The 12958-nt window shown below is 34.6% G+C and overlaps 1 long non-coding RNA gene across 1 annotated transcript; it reads left to right on the top strand.

Moving 5' to 3' along the window:
* The first annotated feature begins 1905 nt into the window (after nucleotides 1–1905).
* On the top strand, nucleotides 1906–3284 carry LOC145038530 (uncharacterized). The gene is made up of 2 exons (XR_013679416.1): nucleotides 1906–1992; nucleotides 2928–3284. It is a non-coding gene; the product is annotated as an uncharacterized LOC145038530 (long non-coding RNA).
* Nucleotides 3285–12958: the final 9674 nt, after the last annotated feature.

Genomic DNA, 12958 nt, shown 5'->3' with positions numbered 1-12958 from the left:
GAGAAAAACCCCACATGTATCTAGGTTTAAAGAATAAAAGATAGTATCGTCCTAGAATTACTCGTGACTAGATCCATGAAGTAATCTCTAAGCGCGGGTTGGTCCAATATTTAAATATCTATTAATCAATTTTGATTGTTAGCACAATCTTTTTGCTATCTCCAATCATTATGGACAATCCACTAGTACTCATGATAGTCTTGAATCACTACTTACTTCCAAGAGTGTGACTGGCTGTGGACGTTTGAGTAAATTAATACCCAGGAAGTGGGTTCCAACTTGCAAAAGGATAACACATTGATAAGATAATTGAAATAACTGAACTCCATCATATATTAAGATCTCCACTTAATAATCTCTAAATCAAATCAACACTTATACTTCTTTAGTACTCAAGTTTAAAACAAACCAAACTAAACGTGTTCAAGGCAATTCATTTGCAAATCTGACGCCTCTTGACTTTGTATGACCATCAGACTTGGTCAATGACATTTTCTTATGGAATGGATCGACAAGATTATATTCTGATATGACATTGACTATGATTCCTTTGCATTTGAGCGACTATCAAATGCGTTAGTACTTACTGAGTATGTGTCATGTGAGTTTGTGTGATTTGTGATCCATACTTGAGGTATGTTTACCCATAAAGTCATAAGAACCTTCACAAGGACCATGTCACTAATGAATCTCTTTCAGTCACATTGTACACTTTCCAATTTAACCAACTGAAATATACTCTAAGTAAGTAAAATCCACTATGGTGTATTATCTAGTACTCTTCCAAGCTAGTATATCAGCATTCAGTAAAAGCACGAATTCCGACTACGAACGAAATTGCCTTTATCAATATGGAATGTAGCAACAATGTAACTCTTAGACTGGAGGGTGTGGGTGGGAAACTCCCCTTATTTTTTGTGGGCTACAACACCCTTTCCCTCATTTTCCTTTCATTCACCTAAACCCGAGGAATGTGTGGAAACTTCCCTCACTATTTTTTAATTTAAAAAAAATATTTTTTCTACAAATATTATAATCATTTTGTATGGAATTATAAACCATGAGTTTTGATATATATATATATATATATATATATATATATATATATATATATATATATATATATATATTAATAATTTTTAGTAGGAATATAATTTAATTTGTATTCAAAAAGAAAAAAAAAAGTTGTCCAATAGGAATAGGAAAGAGAGTGCAACAATGGGCACCCTCACCTCTTTCCCTCACCACCTTTCCCTCAGTCAAGGAGTGGAGTTCAGATGAGAGGGAAAGCTTCTCGCACCCTTTCCCTCACCCACACTGTTCATCCATACAATGATATATTCAATACTATCAAGATCATCTCTTCTGTCCTCCAAGGACACTTAAGAATGTTCTTGATCTTGATTCGTTGATTCTCACCAAATTGATCTAATCCAAATTGTCATGCACAAGGCATACGAGTCATCAGATCTGGTACATGTCATGGCATATATGATCGATCCCGTAGCAGAAGCATATGGGACACGACTCATAACCTCTAGTAGAACTAGAAAATTAGCATCACTCAATCTTATTCCATATTAAGCATGAACCTTTGCAAGTTCTGCATGTCAAGTTTTGTTAACATATCATGTGTTTGGCTCAATCCAATGAATCACTTGGATCTATCTCCATATATCCTTATTATGTGCATGTGTTGTATCTCCCATGTATATCATAGCGAAGCAATTCCCATACCAAGCCACGCTTTTACACTTGCTAAGTTAGAATATAGTTTCCTATGAATCGTACATTATTTATATACAATACAAGGGTGACTATAGTGCTCCCGCTAGCACTGACATATATATATATATATATATATATATATATATATATATAAATAAAGCATGATTTTTGTCCTGCCGCCAAAATCAAATTTAGTGGGGTTTCTTTCCGCCACCTAATCTGCCTTGCGAACGACGCCACTAACATGAAAGTCGATTCACCATGGTATGCATTCAATTCGTCTAATTTTGATTTTATTTTTATTTTTTTCGGGATCAACATATATGTTGGGGGACCCTGCTACCAAACGTTTTCCTTAGAAGAGGTAGGGAATTTCCATGAACCCGATGAACTGATGCGCTTCCCCTTTCCCCTTTTCTCTTATGCGTCTTCGTGTTGTCCCTTCCCGTATATGTTCATTCTGATAGGGAAATCTTTGTAGATTTTCCCGGAACCTAGAGAAACCTCATTTTTTTCTTTTCGCTAATAGCAATTTCACTTAGATCAATGGACGCCACGTAACTTACTTCCTGATCAGTGCCATGGATATCAAAATCATTACACCTCCTTATGTTCCACTATGGCATCAAGTAAAAGATGTTGATCGGTGTTTTACACAACAAATTTAGATAGAAAGTTATATATACCCTCTACTACCGTTTCTGCCTCCCATTTTGCAAGAAGCCCTCTATGAATACATTGCTTCCATCCTCATGCCTGCGTCGTCACACCTGTTTCCGTTATCTTGTCCGGTGTACAACCGCTCCTTATCTTCTGTTTCTTTCTTACGCTTCTCTTGTTTGTTTTTTTTGTTCTTAGTGGCGACATCATTCTTCACTATGTTTTTCGTTCTGATATTGATGTGATTTTTTATATCCATGCTCCACTTCCATATGATTCCCATTCATCAACCCTAATCCTCCTTCACGTTTGTTATTTTTCTGCAAACCTCTGTTCATCTCATCTTTGTTTTTGAAATTAGGGTTTTCTAATCTTGCTTCTTTTTCTGGTGTTGGTGGCGTACGTCTTTTTGCCAAATACTTTGATAATCGAAAACATTTTTTATTTTTAATTTTTGTAATTTGTCGATAAGGTTGTGGAATCTCAAAATTGGCCTTATTCAAGATGCAGAGTTTTTAATATCTAATTATGCCTTGTAGGGATGGGTTAAGAGTTGTAGGGAAGGCAATCACTGTAGAGGAAAGCCGAATGCAACTCTAATTGCAGCGAATTAAGAGTTGGGGCAAACAAAATTTTACCTTTCTCCTAAAAGTTTAAGTGGGACCGTGATTCAACTCTACATTTGGGAATTACATGTCAGGAAATAGTAATGACCATTTCACTTTATGATGTGGTGAAGGTGATCTGGTTCATCTATAGAGTAAGTTCATGCTAACTCTGGATTTTGAAAGTTAACTTGCATTCCAGTTGTATTTCTGTTTGAAAGATTGCATTGTAACCCATTTATTTTGTGGTGTGGTTCCGGAGGAAGTCAATGCGTAACTATTATTCTTATATATTATACATTTTTATGTTTAATGATGAAGTTTCCTCTGCTTTCCTCCATCTCTGTTTGTAACATAGCAATGGAGATGAATGAATTGCTAGGGACTGTAGACCATATGGATATTGTGAGATTAGATTTATTAAAAATGTAGAAACACCCACCATTTTTTGATCTCCAAATTTTAACATCGCTTCCAATAGGATAGATTTGGTGAAGTGAAAGGGCATTTTAGGAATTAAAGAACATAGTTCTCTGTTTGAAGGGTAAGTGTTTGGGTTTTGAAGGGAATAGATTGTCGGTATGTTTGGCGGTTCTAATCTATTTTTTTCGGTGTTTTGTCCACTATTTAGCCCTAAACCCATTATATAGTCAGGTATAGCTAGGATACTACCAAGATTTAGATTTTTTATGTTCTGGTCTTCATTCAGCCTGGCTTACAGTCCCTTAGTAATGAAGATGATAAGGCTTGGATTTTCTTCCTTAGTTTTGGGTTTAGTTTGTTCAAAGTATTATTGATTGGAATTGGTGCATTTTTTAAGACATCAATTAATTCATCTGCTTTAATAAATTCTAAAAAGTTCTTTATTTAGGGAATGTAGTCTTGAAGAATAATTACATGATGGATATAGGCTGTTTGATAAAAGGCCTTAAAGAGAAGTCAGACCTATTGTTGCAATTAAAGGCATTATTGGCATTTAGAACACTGTATTTTCTTATCTAATAACACTGTTTTATGGGTTTAGGGCTAATACGTGCTTTTAAGGCATTCTCTCTTCAATTTATGTAAATTAATCATGGCTAGATGAATAGAATGCAGGTAATATTACTTTGTGCTAGACCTTGTGCTATCAATCTTGATAGTATATATTAACTATAAAGCATTTTGCTATTTTCATGTTTGTAGATATGATTACTGAACCAAATTTTGATGACTAGAACTATCTCCAAGTTTGTAATACAATGCTTTTGTTCTTGGCATAGATGTTCACGATCCAAATCAAGTAACAAGAAATTCTTTTTTAATTTCCCTTAAAACATTTGTACATGAAAACTATTAGTAGTGAATTGTGATAGATTCATGATTCATGTGAGTGTATGATACTCATTATAAAAACATGATAGGAAATTGGTGAAGACAAAATTTTCGATTTTGTTTTAATTTTTTTGAAATGGAAAATCTAACCTATTCCTAAACTATTTTTTAAATTCGTATATGTCCACGATAGGACTTCCGGATTTGAACCTTCAACCTTAAGGAATAAGGCAACACCGAATACCATTGGACTAGAAGCCCTTTTGTATTACTAATTAAAAAAATATCAATACCTTCTTTTATTTGTATCTTAGTGTGTTATCTTGTTATTATTTTAATTTACTTTTCTTATGTTTGGTTAACAAGTTTTATAGTTTGCTTTTTTTCAATAATATTAAAACACATAAAAATTAATAAAAAAATAGTTTTTATTTTACAGTAATTATCCAAATTAATTTTCAAGCTAACCCATAACCAAAAGTGCTTGAAATGGTTGAGGGTGGTCAATGACACCGGTTGTGAACTAGTTTTCTTTTAGTATGAATCAGAATTTTGGTAAAATTATATATATCTACAAATCCAACAATGAGATTCTCTTTGTTTTCTTATAGAGATTTTATGATTTTTTTTTATCATCTACAAATGATAAATAGTAAAAAGTTATGAAATCCAATGCAACATCCTTGTTTTTATTTTTTATGGTAGTTGTAATATAATTGTAGGTTAATTTTGAATGTAATTTACATAAATTTTTGGTGGAAATATAACGGCATCATCACACATCAATATCAAAGAAGATATACACTAAAGCGTGAGACATCATCAGAGAGACACAAAAATGCTAGGGATTAATTAATGATTTTTATATAATGTTTAAACTAAAAATGTGTTACCAATTAAGTTTTCGTTGTGGAATTGTGCAAACAATAGAGAAAAGACATGTCGAGACAATCAATTTTATTCGGGAGAAACTAATGTTGTCGAAAATAGCATTGAACTTTACTCATTTTACCATTATAAATTTATAATCTACTTTAGTTTTTATATTACAATGTAATTTAAATTTTTACCCATAATAGCATTACACTTTTATTTCCTAACAAATAATATAAAAAATACTTGGTTCTTTACTGATAATCATAACCCAAAATAGAAAGCAACCTAGGTATAACATGACCTTAAATTTTTAAATACCCAAATTACTCTCCATGGACCGTGCTAAGCACGGGCCTTAGAAATTTTCTAGTATATATATATATATATATATATATATATATATATATATATATATATATATATATATATATATATATATATATATATATATATATATATATAGCTTATCCATGTTTCTACAAATTCAAATTCCTTGAAGTTTCTCATTGAAACAAAGATTCCAATTACTCCCACTAGCTTTGACATATTATATGGCTTATCTTTATTTCTCAAAATTAAAACTCTTTGAACTTTCTCATTGAAATAATGATCCATGTTGCGAGATGCTTATTTTAGTCCATAAATGAACTTGTTAAGCTTACACATCCTTCACAACCCATCTTGGTTTGATTATGTGTTTATTCCTATCCATTAATGTCTTTGCTTGAAGATCCACTTACACCTAAGGGTTAAGGTTAGGTGCTTGATCTACCAAGTTTTCACATACATGGACTAGATCTCGCTCTCCATGTCCTCCTTCCACGTTGTAGCCTTTAGGGCCTACCATAGCTTCTGATAGCTGGTACACTCTGATTGCTATCTACCAGTGACTTACATACCTTAGTAATATAAACTATTATATAACTAGTATATGATGTCATCTATTAGATCTATAAGGAAAAAGTGGAATTATGTCAGTTTCTTTGATAGCTCTTTCATTTCCAAATTGAATGTTATGTCCAACTTTAGGCCCTTCATTGGTTGACTCTCGAATCTTATAAAGAGTAATGTGGCTCCCACTAGCCCTTTCGGAAATCAGTTCCTTCTCTTGGAAGACTGCCCTTCGAGAAACATACACTTTGTTCTCAGAAGGATTTTTAAACAATTATCCAAAATGCTTGATGGGTTCTCCTACGAGATAACACATCTCTAATCAAAGTTCTAGATTATCGAGCGCTTCAAGACAAGCGTAAGCCTCATAATCGTAGACTGACATATGTGGTAGTGAGGACTAAATCCCACTTCACATACCATAGTGTGTTTCATGAACCTACTTAGTTGGTACAAGACCAAAGGACTTCTCTTAACACTACTCATGGTACAATCCATGAATTGTTAGTATGCATAATGCGACTCATCTAGTACAAAATCAATGAACGATTTGTTTCTTTATCCAACTAACACTTCCTAGTGGCAATGTTTTGGGTGGAGACGGATCGTGAAAATCTTTCACAATTACGTTGATGATCGATAAAGTTTTGAATGAGATTTTCATTATGAGTGTCTCATCCTATTGCCCAATTGATTCTTAACTTTGCTTTATGAGAGCTCCGAACACCTGAAAGGTTCCAGACTCACATTCATACAAATTTGGTCTCACCATGTATCGTGATTAATCTGAACGGTCCATTAGTGTGAACTAATTCCAACAGATACTCACATCACCCAGTGATGCATTCATTATCTATCTTAATAAACAAGATTTGCATTTATCATAAGACTCGAGGTCAAATGATATCCAAAATCTGATCTAACTGGATACTTGTTAATGTATTTCTCATTTATGTATCCAAGACTATGATTCCACAAATACATTTCACCCAAACATTTGGATGTATTTGAATAAGTACTTGTTATGGTCAATCTGAACAATCCATTAGTTAAACTAACATCAACAGATACTCACAATAATACACCATATTCAAAAATTTGAATCAATTTTGAACTATTGCTGCTATACTAGCTTCATAGATTTCATGACTTTATTTTAACATGTTAGAATGCTCCACATGAAAATAAGTCAGAACTATCTCATGAATCATAGTATAAATAATTTCAATTATAATACCATAGACTAAACCTTTGAAGAGAATTGTCCTTTGATCCTATGAATGTAGCAAGGGCTTGGCATTCATGATCAAATTATCTTCACCATGTTTCAGTCTTCTTACTTCATTTTGGCAACTGCACATTCTTGCAAATGTCACTTCTTAATCCGTAGTAAAACACTCAAGGTTTAGAAGTAATGTTTTGATGGCATTATAAATCCATATATTTGATTGAATACAAAACATGGAATAACTAGTTATCTTTTAATCTAATGGAAAGTAGCACGAGCTCGTGATCCATGATCAAATTTAACTTCTTCATGTTCCTGTCCTTTCACCTCAATTATACATTTGGGCAAGTTTGAATTCTTAGTCCTTTTTCTTGTTATGGAAACAAGCAGCTATCAGAACATGTCTTAGAATAAGCCTTCCGTTGTCCTAGGTATTAGGGCCTAGATTATGTATACCAACACTAATCGCCTTTTAAACCATGGGGAATTGGATTTCTTCTTCTTGACACTTCTATTCATGATAGTAAAATATGGGAGTTCTTGAAGTATGAGTTTCTATGATTGGACATGTTAGTTCCAAAAGGAAACCTCAACATGCTACACAACTCCTTCATGGTCATTCGAAGTTGTTAATATCAAAATCAAAATGAATTGACTATATGTACATGTAAGCTAGTTTACTAGCCTTAGTCAACTTCTAACTCAAGGAAATTCCAATTTACTTTAATATGTTATTTCACAACATACATTTGATAATTACTCTTTATAACAATTTAGAATGCAATGTTTAAAGTAACCTAGGAAGAGCTTTAACAAAGGAATGGTCTTTCCTTTCGTTTATGAGAACTATTCCCAAACTACGAAATTGATAAGATTGATCATCCTCATTGCTAATCCTTTCAAAGGTTTTATAGCAGTAGATTTTAGTGAATAAGGTTAGGATCCATATTTGGCTCCATGATGTGTAAAGGGATGTTGTAAACACATCATAAAGTTATTTAGGTAAGCAGAACCCTTTGCCAATTTCGATCACTATGAAATTCCTAGATCTTTGAGATTCATTGGCTATCAATGACATGTTAGTATCAAATTATGTTCATCTCAAATTCAATGATGGGGTTGTCGCGGATCACTTAACAGATGGTGAATCGACCATACAAAATCGTGTGGTCCCCAACTTAAGTTATGCTCTTTATTCCACATCATTCTCTACATATACTCTCAAATTGACGTGTCGGTTAACCACGCGAGCTCCATCAACAAGTTATAAAGAGAATGTGCAACTTTTATGGATAATATAAGATTCACATTAAATAGATTGAGAATTAAACTTGCAAAATCGCATGGTCACTGGCTCAAGTTACGCTTGAGATTCACGAGTTCCATAAAATTCTCAACTATACCCTAGATTGATGGGCCAGTTAACCACACTAGCTCCACCAACAGAATATAAAGAGAATGTGCAATTTTCATGGATAATATAAACTCACATTCTATTAATAAAATGGGATTTTGTTTTATTCTTGTATTTAGAATACTTTTAGATTGACCATTATCACTATCAAACCCTTTCGGTAACTCCATTCTCAAAATGCAATAGGGTGGTGACAATACTAAGCGCAAAGCATATTAAAAACCTACCTCATTAGGAATCAAAGAGACCTCCTTAAACCCCTACATTAGAATGGGTGAGCCTAGTCATGGTAAGACCGTAAGACTGACGATGTCCATATTTATACACACGAGGGCGTATGTTGTAACTTTCTTATATATATATATATATATATATATATATATATATATATATATATATATATATATATATATATATATATATATAATAGACACAATTCTAATACATATAAATATAAGGGGTAAATTTAAAACTCTTTCAATTTAGTTGTCTATTATTAATTCTAATTAATTGTGAGGATGCAATGTAACAATTAATAAATCATGATGGGTAATATTCAAATTTATAAATCTCTATTATAAATAATATTAAATATTTAAATTCACTATTTAAATCTCTATTATAAATAATATTAAATATTTAAATTCACTATTTAAATGATAGATAAATATCCAATTTCAAATAATCATATTTAAATAATATTTATCAATTTTTCAGATTTAAAACATTTTAAATTTGGTATTTATCCATATTTAATAAACCTTCATATTTGAAAAATGGAAGAAAATCCAAAACCCTAATTTTGCCAAGCTCACGTCATGAGCTGCGACTAGGGATTTAACAATTACAGATTTCTTAAATTATTCTTCTATCATTCAATTTCAAAGAAGTTTTTATAGAAAATATGGACCTAGGGTGAATATAACCATGAACCAATGGCTTTGATACCATTGTTGGGTTTTCTATGCATCAAATACATTCTAAACTAGATAGCAGAAAAAATCAAAACGACGATATACCTAAGTGTACATGCATCCTATGGATCCATGGCTTCATGCTAATTACATCAACCCTAGAAAACATAAAAGCAAAGAAGAAAACATACCTATTATGTAGCCCTTGATCTCCATGATTGAGATCTTGATCCTCCATGAAATTGCTTGGATGAGAGGACCCAAACCAGAATCCCTCTAATGGTATCACATCCAAAGTCACCAAAGAGTGGAATAAAAACTAGGATAAGGGTCAATTTCCCAAACCCAAAGGGGTTAGAAATCTTCCCTAAGTGGGGGAGGAAGTAGAGTTGGCGAAACTTCAAGCCAAGGTAAAAGGAAGAATGTAATCCCTAAGTCCCTATTTATAGCCTTAGATCCCTTCCAGGGTTTAGTACTCCTTCCCATGTGGGATGGAGGCATAACCATGAAATTTCACTCCTCTCACATGTGGGATGGAGTGATTTTCATCCAACCCTAATCCCATAAGGGTTCTAGAACAGTCCTGATTAACCAACTATTTATTAATGAACATTCAAACTTTTAATTAATTAAACTATTAATTAATTCCTAAAATATATTTCCAATTAATTTCTAATTAATTATTAACCATAATAATTAATAAACCAATTTCTCTTTTCTTTATTATACTCTATTTGGGTCTTGAGGGTAACCCAAAAGGACCCTATTATTATTAGAAATATTACCAATAGTTAATGACCTTGGACACTATTCCAACACATTGATCAAGAGTGCCCTCTTTTTGGCCAGCCGGGAGAGCTCCTTGGTTGAAATGTTGGACGATGTGTATGTCCGAGAGTGTTTTGCTCATCATGGGGTTATGGTCTCCATTGTATCAGACCGATATGTTTGGTTCACTTCTTGATTCTGGCAGAAGTTCCACGAGGAACTGGGCACAAGGCTACATTTCAGCACTACTTATCATCCACAGACTGATGGCCATAGTGAGGGGACCATCCAGACACTTGAGGATATGTTGCAAGCTTGTGTTATAGATTTTTGTGGGAGTTGGGATTCCTACCTACCCCTTGCGGACTTTTCCTACACCAACAACTATCACTCCAACATTAGTGCCCCGTCTTTTGAGCTCATGTATGGTACGAGATGTCGTACCCTAGTTTGTTAGGGAGAGGTTGGTCACAGGGTCATGAGGTGGACTGAAGTAGTCCTCTAGACCATGAAGCTTATCCAACAGATCAGGCAGAGACTGCAGAACGCTCAAAGTCGGCATAAGAGTTATGCTTACCAGCTTCGATCAGAGTTAGAGTTTCAAGTCGGTGATATGGTGCTATTGAAGCTCTCACCCTGGAAGGGCATGATACACCTAAGGAAGAGGGGAAAATAGGGTCCTGGTTATATTAGACCATTCCTTGTGATCACCAGGGTGGGCAGGGTGGCCTACCAGTTGGATTTTCCAAGTAAGCTCATCCAGATCCACAACACTTTCCATGTTTTGCAGCTACAGAAGTGTATGTTGGACAATGAGCCAGTGGTACCTTTCGACGATATTCAGGTCGAAGAACACCAAAATTCTATTGAGAGGCCGATAGCATTAATGGAGATAAAGATGAAGGTTCTATGCAACAAGGAGATACCTTTGGTAAAGGTTCAGTGGCAACATCGAAAAGTCTTCGAGTGGACCTGGGAGCCGAAGGCAGATATGAGAGAGCATTATCCTGAGTTATTTGCGACAGATGACTTCGAGGACGAAGTCTTGCTCAAGTAGGGGAGAACTGTAACACCCCGACTATGTGGCATTTTCTATTTTAGCATTGAGTACGAAAGAACATTGCATTTTGACCCTTGAATTAGAAAAGACTGCAAGAATGCCCGATAGTGGTATTTTGGTAATTTAGGCCAGGAGGTAGTACGTTGGGCGTACACCGCGTATGCAGAGAGTAGGTGGTCGACCTTCAAACCCTAATTTTTAGGGTTTTGCCCATATTTAAGCATCATTATCTCTCATTTCCCATTCCCTCACCTGCCTCCATATGAGAAAAAAGACTCCTAAGCTAACCTAACTGAAAAGAGTGCATCTTGAGCTTATCTTTGTGTTTTGTGGCTTTCTTGAAGAAGAAGAAGAAGAAGGTTGTGATAAGAGCTTGGAGCTTGGAAGCAACTTGGATATAAGATTATCACCTTGCTAGAAACCTTCGGGATATAAAATGTTCATAACTTGATCACTCCATCTTGTAGATCTAACCATTTCTTCATTTATAGCACTTTTGGTCCCAAATATGGCGACTCTTGAGCATGGCTTGTTCTTAGTCAAACAATTCGTCCTTTCAGACCTTATGAGTAGTATTGAGTCATAAAAATTTGGTCTTGATGCTTAGAAAGCCACAAATGAATAATATAATGTTATTAAAACTTTTCTAATTCAATTCGTACTCACAAAGATAAGCTCAAGATCTGAAGTTTGGACGTGAGAGCTTAACTCACTAAGCTCTTATTGAGAAAAGAAGATTTTAGGCGTACGTCATGCGTACCCTAGCAATAGCATACGTCACGCATACACAGTCAAACTCCCGACTCCAGTCAAAGCAGGAATACGCCCAAAGTATGGGTTGTATACACCCAACGTACTCAGCTAAGTGGACCAAGTGGACTTCTTAACCCGTTGACTTTGACTTTGACATGGATTGACCAAGTTTGACTTAAGGGTATTTTGGGTATTTTGAGCTATAGTTGAGCCTTGGTCTCTATCTCTTGAATAAGTGACCTGTAGAGCCGGTATTTGGATCAATATCTTGTTCAGCTATTCGTTAGACTGTGAGGTGAGTTTCCACACTGTTCTAGTGGGTCGAAGACACCAATTCCGACCCTTTTTAGTTATCTATCCTGGTATATAGGATGTTGTTATACATTAGTTATCTGTAGATCTGCATGCTAGTATGTTAACTGATTATATGATTATTTGCTATTAGATATATGTTATTTGTTAAGTGCATGTCGACATGGTATGGTAGGGGTTGAGACTGTAGTGCTTTGTGCTGGAAGTCAACAGACCAGGGAATTCCAACCGTAACGTTGTGGTTTAGGGCATTCCAACCGGAAGGTTATGGGCCAGGGGTAATCCAACCAGGAGGTTATGGACCCGATATCTGTTGATTATATGTTTGTGTGGTGGTACTTTGGGGTAACTCACTAAGCTTTGGCTTACAGTTTTAGTTTGTGGTTTCAGGTACTTCCGAGCATCGTGGGAAGGTGAATGCGTGATCGTACACAA

This window comes from Lactuca saligna, chromosome 4, assembly GCF_052625555.1.
Source record: "Lactuca saligna cultivar CGN05327 chromosome 4, ASM5262555v1, whole genome shotgun sequence".
NCBI classification, from domain to species: domain Eukaryota; kingdom Viridiplantae; phylum Streptophyta; class Magnoliopsida; order Asterales; family Asteraceae; genus Lactuca; species Lactuca saligna.
Note: the sequence above shows the minus strand (reverse complement) of the source record. Positions and strands in the feature narration are given on the sequence as shown.